The 7,389-nt window shown below is 36.6% G+C and overlaps 1 long non-coding RNA gene across 1 annotated transcript; it reads left to right on the top strand.

The window, feature by feature from the left end:
- The first annotated feature begins 2,280 nt into the window (after nucleotides 1-2,280).
- Nucleotides 2,281-5,619, top strand: LOC149945809 (uncharacterized). The gene is made up of 3 exons (XR_016481074.1): nucleotides 2,281-2,515; nucleotides 5,093-5,173; nucleotides 5,590-5,619. It is a non-coding gene; the product is annotated as an uncharacterized LOC149945809 (long non-coding RNA).
- Nucleotides 5,620-7,389: the final 1,770 nt, after the last annotated feature.

Here is a 7,389-nt window from a genome sequence, read left to right as displayed (position 1 = left end):
TCTTTGGAGTCCTGGCAGGAATTATTCCGTTTCGCGACGGCTTGCCTCCAAGTCCCCTTCGTTTCTGAGGGAAAGCCGGTTTCTCTCACCGTCTCCTTGAATACGTTTACAAGGAACTTCCTGATCTGTACCTCTTCTTGCGACAATGCTACAAGGAGCCGTCTCATCTATGGGGAATCCCTTATATCCTCTGAGCGCGGCGTTCAACAGGGGGACCCATTAGGCCCAGCTCTCTTCTGTCTCATTGTTCAAAAGGTGGCATCCTGGATGGTTTCAGAGCTCAATATTTGGTATTTGGACGATTCGTTGCTGGGCGACAAGCCTGGGGTTGTCCTTCAAGATCTACTCCTCCTGCAGGAACTCTCCACAGAACTTAATCCAGCAAAGTGCGAGCTCCTCATTCTAAATCCGGGAGATTTCAATGACAGCCCCGGGGATCAAAATTGTTGAAAGATCTAACTACGTCCTTCCGGGCGCACCTCTCTCAGACGAAGCTATATCTGACTGCTTAACTAGTAAAATCAAGGCTCTAAAGATCATGTCTGGGAACCTTCAACAAGTTTCTGCGCATCATGGCTTTTTCCTATTGAAAAATTCCTTGGCTATTCCGAAGCTCTCTTACCTTCTACGTAGCGGCCCGGTATGGCGTGACGAAGAGGGTCTTACCTCATTCGATGATACTCTACGTGGGGCGCTTCAAGAGGTAACCAACACGCTGATGGACGAGGGTCCATGGGTACAATCATCATTTCCCGTGGCCAAGGGTGGTCTCGGAATCCGCCATGCCTCCAAACTGGCTCTTCCGGCTTTGCTATCGTCGGTTTCTAGCGTAGCTAGCCTGGTCGGCGATATTCTACCCGTCCACATACCCGTCTCCGAAGATCCGGTATTTCGAGAAGCCTCAAATCAATGGGAACTTCGCACGGAAGCTCCACTACCGTCCCCGGACCATTCGAAACATCAGCACACGTGGGACGCCCCGATCATCGACAAATCCTTATCGCTTTTGTCAGTAGGCGCTTCCAGCGAACGTGAAAAAGCCCGGCTTATATGAGTAATTACCAAAGGGTCTGGTGCATGGCTAAACGCCCTTCCATCGCCGTCCTTGGGCACCCATTTAGACGATGACTCTTTTCGAATTGCCATCGACCTTCGGTTAGGCGCCCGCATCTATGTTCCGCACACTTGCAACTGCGGAATCATGGTTGATTCCTGGGGCACCCACGGTCTGAGTTGCAAGAAAGGCTCCGGCCGGCTCTCCCGACACGGTGCCGTCAACGACATCCTGCGACGCGCCTTACTATCTGCAGGTGTACCGTCCGTTCTTGAGCCACCTGGGTTGTCCCGCGATGATGGAAAACGCCCAGACGGAATGTCCCTTGTCCCATGATCCGGCGGAAAATCGTTGGTGTGGGATTTCACTTGCACAGACCCTCTAGCGCCTTCGTTGTTGTCCTCATCTTCATCAGCCCCTCTCTGGGCCGCTACCCAGGCTGAAAGGAAGAAGTGCGAAAAGTACTCAGGCCTAGAGAATCGTTTCGTGTTTAAGGCTGTAGCAATTGAGACTCTCGGGTCGTTCGGCCGCGAAGGTTTGCCCTTGGCCGAAGGATTCGGGAAGTAACGGGAGAAACGCTTTCGCCAGAATATCTGCTGCAACGCATCGCGGTCCAACGAGGTAATGCAGCTTCGGTGCTGAACAATTATTCGCCAGGTTCTTCCTCAGAGGAATGCCTATTCTTCTTATAAATAGTTGTAAATATTTGTTCATAAATGTATATTCTTTTTGTAAATAAATCATAAGATTTTCGAATTTAAGTCATAATAAACTTCACTTATATACATGTATATTTTTTAAATAAATGTCTTATTCTAAGAGAAAAAATAATGTACTTCTATTGAGAGTGTGCGATTATTTAATGTTATCGAAGATGTGGAATGAACTATTTATCTGCGAACCCAAAAATACTATTTTTCGTTAAGTATATACGTCATCACGGGATATTTATTAATATCAAATAATCCCGTTAGGTAGTTCCAAAAACCAGTTAATAATGACGATAGTTTGGTTATGGATCCAATCTAGACAGACTGTAAAATTTTGTTATCTTTTATTGTGTTTATCTCCTTGATTAGAAAATTTAACATAAACAAATCCATGAATGTAAACTTTCATCGAGTCCATTGTTCAAATTACAATTGAATCGTCATATTACTATAAACCATATAAACGTAGAAGCCAGACGCTTACGCGTCATAATGTCGGTTTTACTGATATAGCAACAATAATAAGAGAGAAGAGTCTTTCAAACGACTTAAATTTTAGCATTTGGGAACTTTTTTTAATAGCTGAATAGGCAAATTGTTTTCCCCATCGACGAACTTGTTTTACACTGGGTGATAGTGAAACAGCAGCGGCCTTTGAGAAAATAACAATTTTGGTCCTATTTAGTATTTATTTTACATGTTGGCAAAGTGTTGGGTGGGTTATGGACTCCATAAATGAAAATATTCCAAGGTATGTTTTAATATATTTTATATTTTTTGTCGTGTAGTTTTAAAGTTTTATTTACGTAGGACAAAGCCTAACGGAAATTTTGTTATAGTGTCCATCCATAACTGCTGGAGGGTTTTATCTCGAGACAAAGGACTAAAAGATATATTAGGGTTTCGATACGAATACGAGGTGCACGGTGCACCCTGGTACACAACAATTTCGTCCATAGCGATTGTTCGACATTTCATGTAACTTGATCTAAAAAACACAATGAGGAAATTAAATTAAATGTTGGGTTAGGCCTATCAACTTCTAAAATGAAAAGTTTGCATATGGTACATACCTTTAGATAAGCAAGAAAGGCAATTTATCTTATCCTGAAACTTTCAAAATAAGTTTCAAATGTTTAACTAATAATTTACTAGTTTATTAAATAACAATTTAACCTAAAAAGATGGAGAAACGATCGAAATGATATAAGTAAAAAAAACACTAACTTTAGCAGGCGACACTTTAGACGAAACCGGCTATTACGGCCAACTGAAAAAGGCCTCGGTTGGCAGTACTCCCAACAGTAAAAGTGAAGCGCCGGATTTACCAAAACACCTATTGTGTTTTCTAACTTATAACCGTATGGATTTCAATACATTTGAATAAGCGAGTGAGCAGGAAAGAAATGGAGAAGCATATAGAAGAGTAGAAATTAAAGAGGGAAAAAGCTAGTCAAAGATAAATTGTACTGAAAAATAGTTGGAAGAGAGCAGATAACTACAAAGATAAACTAAAGCACGCGAGCTAGTTTAACTTTTATTGCAGAGCTTCGAAACGAAATCTAGGCTTATTGACATCGTTGATCAGTGCCATTATAGATCATTTTTTGTAATATTATATAGCATTGTCTAGATTTGGTACTTTTACAATTGTGCTATTTCATATTATAAATAATAATTTATGAAAATTTTAATATTGAAATATTTATAGTAATAAAAGGTGACTATTGTAGAAAATAATAGAGATTTTATTTAAAACATTTCTTAATTTCTTTATTGTCTAAAACTATTTACAACATTCGGTTTAACGTCTTTATTTGTGAGTTAGTGTAAAATTCCTCACCGGGTAAAATATACTGGTTATAGCCAATTGGAGATTAAGAAACTTTACGTGTTTTTAAAGAAAATAGTTGAAATTAGAAACAAGTTGCTCTATTTAATGTGACGTCGCTCTCCTTCGTTGTAGCCTCTATACTAACCGTTCATTTATTATGGGAAAAAACCTACTTTAAATTTGTTTTAATTTTTTGTTTGAAAAGTTAGCTTAAAAGGTTTCTAATAATTCAATATTATGAATAAGTTTATAATTTGTGGGGATTTTTAAATATAATGGTATTATTTGTAATAGTCTACGGTAGTCTTTAGGACGGGTAACGTAAACGCACTTTAGGGAAAAAATCCAGACAATAAAATTTATTTCCATGATCGATAACTCCTTGTTGTATGGTCTTATTTTCTACCCTCTCTCTTATCGAGCATGATAAGCCACAGTATTTTAAATTCCCATACGCCATTTTGCCTTACATATACCAATACAATTGTTATAATTACCAGTTTCGACATCCGGATTATTAACGGACAAGTTTTGTACTACGGAAATTTTGTATTTAAACTACCCATTTTAATACCGAAAAAAAAAACAATTCGCTTAGACTAAGTTAAAAACTTTTCATCCTTTAGGAAATAAAAAAAATATTTTTTAAGATTGTTTATAATAGAAGTTCTAAATTTTAATCTTAATTATATGTATATCAAATTGAGATATTGTTTCGTTGAATTTTTGAATTCCTTGTCAACAGAGTTAATACAAGAGACAAATCCGGATGCTACGAATGATTTATCCTTGCATTATTATTATAAAAATTTAATCCTTTGTATCTCGAGAGCTGATTGTCAAATAATAAGATTACGATTCTCCGACGGACTTCCGAATAAAAAAATCCCTACGCTAAGACAACTCTCTTACGCGAAAACTTGACTAAGTGTCAAAGAATTTCTTTATAGGAATAGCAATAACAGAGCTCACTTTGTCACATTGTTCACGTCACAGAAGAGTCTCGCGTGCTTGTTAAGAAGTACAAGACTATACACAGAATTTCTTAGTACCAAAAATTATCGATAGGGGTTAAACATAATAGCGTTGCAACGTGATTTTTGTTATGGTTCCAATTACAATAAGCTATAAACTTGGTTTATCTTTGATAAAAAACATCTCTTATTCCCAAGAACTTGTTTATTTATCGAGAATGTACAAGCGCAAATAGATCTTTTTGTGGTAAGGCGCTCTAAAATTTATGCTTATTTACTTAATTATTCCATTTCACTCTATCCTTAAACAACCATTAAACTTTATCGCCGTTGTGATAATATTTATTACAATTTCCTTCTTACAGAAACATTTTCTGTATTTTAAAAATGTTTCTACCTCAAAATTATTATTTTATATTTGTTATTTTATGCACCCTAACGATAGCATTTGGATAATACAAAAATGTTTAATTGGTATACTAATTTAATATAAATTTCTATTAATTGCTTTGTTTTCTAGAGAAATGACGTCAGTGTAGTCGCTAACCAATGGGAATCAACCTTTACTTGCAGTTTTAATCATGAGACGGTTTAATCTTAAGTACGTAGAACTGTTATCTCAGAGAGACAGCCAATAGAATTTAAGGGTATTTCTTAGTTCCAAAAAAATCTCGCTAGGGTAAACATGATATAAGGTCAATATTTTTTAAACTTGTGAAACGACGTCAACGTCAACCAATAGAAAACAACCTTCAGTTGCTGTTTAAGACTAGTGAAATATATTCGGCACTTGATAATTCTTAGTTCGGAAAAATTTCGTTAGCGTAGCCATGATATAGCGTTAATCGTTTTTTTCCACACTTTAAATACGCTGCTTAACATGTGACGTCAACGAATTTGTTGCAGTTTTATTGTTAATCTGAAGAGATATTAATCTCGAGTGTCTAGAAACTAGCTGACTATTTCTCCCACGCGTCATTTATTTCCTGCGGTCGGTCAGTTTCGTCTTTTTTACAGCTCGTCTGAGACAAAGGCTTAAGAATTTCCTAACATAAAAGTAAGTTTATTTTTTTGTCGGATTTTTGTAGTAGACTAATATATATTTAGACATGTTTAAAACTATTTGCATATTGAAGAAGCGTATATTGATAAATTTTAGCGTATAAATTTAGGTTTAACTGGTTAAAACAATATTAAGTAAATTAGGCTTAGCATGTTGGGATAGAGAATGTATCATTTGAAACTATAGAAAATGTTTGTCTACTTGAGCTATGGATATCGAAGACATTCGACTTGAAACGTTTCGTCCTTGGAAAAGCCACCACGTTACCAAAAACAAATAACTGCTGCTGGATTTTACTATATTCAACGAGGAGACGATGTACGAAGTTACAAGGTCCACGGAATCTTAGGAGACTGAAAATTGAACATGCCAGATGTTTTCCTAACTGTCCTTACGATCTATTACTGAAATTCAAGTTAAATTCAAAATAGCCCAACGATGACGTCGTCAGAGAGCTGTTGTTGAGTATTATATTTAAACCACTTGCACTCTATTTAGTGGACTTTAACCTAAATTATATATTCCTTGTAAAAATATTGTTTATAATTGCTCTAATTTATATTATTCACCAATTTTCAAACGATTCAATCAACGCGAGGGGTACCTATAATAATAATAATAATAATCAGCTAGGCTAATACCCAAGACACCACCTTAGGCTAAAGTCATCCAGCGACTTTTTTGAGTCAAAATGTAACTTAACTATCTTGTTTTCGTCTTAACGATAGTAACATCTGTTGAAAAAAGAGCCACTTGACGTCGAGCCGACGACACTTGCTTTTAAAGGGCATGCACAGTTTAAAAAAAAATTATTAAGCCCGTTTAATATGGTGAACCGATTAAGAAAATTTTTAAAACAATATAACAGAATCAGTTCAAAGAGTGAAAAGATTTGATAAAAATTTAAGGCAGAACCAAAATATATAGCAAATCCATAAAATTATACCAATACCACCTAACTTAGGAATTGCCGAAAAACACATTTTAAACTTTGTCCACGGGTTTTTTGTTCCACGTCAACCAATTATCAGAGATAGTAGTTCAACTACCAAAGTGAGAATCGCATTTGACGCTTCAGCAAATGTTATGATGCACAATCGCTCAACAATCTGGTTTTGTTAGTTGTGGCAATTAAAACGCATTGAAGTTAATTCGAGAGTAACAGTCAAGAAATCATAACGCTTGAAAATTATTTGAATGTGGATGACTTTGTGACTGGCGCTGAAGATACTGGAGAGGCATGTTATCGACAAATATAAATTATGCAATCGATAAGTACAGAATGCAACTACGAAATTGCTGCTTCAACTCCACAGAGCTAAAACAAATAATGGAAGCTTATTATTCAAACAACAACGCCATTACATTATTTGAAAGTTAAACCAATTATAAAGATTGAAACATTTTGGTTATGATCTGCAATTTTGAAAGATATAACGTATCCTTTAAACCGCTCAATTTATTCGCCATTCTCCAAAATGTAAAGAAAACTAAATGTTCCGAGTAATTTTTGGCGTCGAGGGATCAAGACCTCTCACTGGACGCATTCAACTGTTGCCTTGCTACTTTAATTGCAATATTTACCGGCGTTACTCGCAAACCTGCGTTTAGAAAACAGACGGTGCGTGTAGTTTTTGGACAACGGAGCTCCAGATCATTTAAGTCGTAAAGTTAGAGGTCATCTGTATTCCACGTTTTCTTGCAGGTGGATAGGTTAACGAGGTGCAGTAGAGTGGACGGCCCGACACATTGAT

This window comes from Leiobunum rupestre, chromosome 5, assembly GCF_980474605.1.
Source record: "Leiobunum rupestre chromosome 5, qqLeiRupe1.1.hap1, whole genome shotgun sequence".
NCBI classification, from domain to species: domain Eukaryota; kingdom Metazoa; phylum Arthropoda; class Arachnida; order Opiliones; family Sclerosomatidae; genus Leiobunum; species Leiobunum rupestre.
This window is presented reverse-complemented; position numbering and strand designations above follow the sequence as displayed.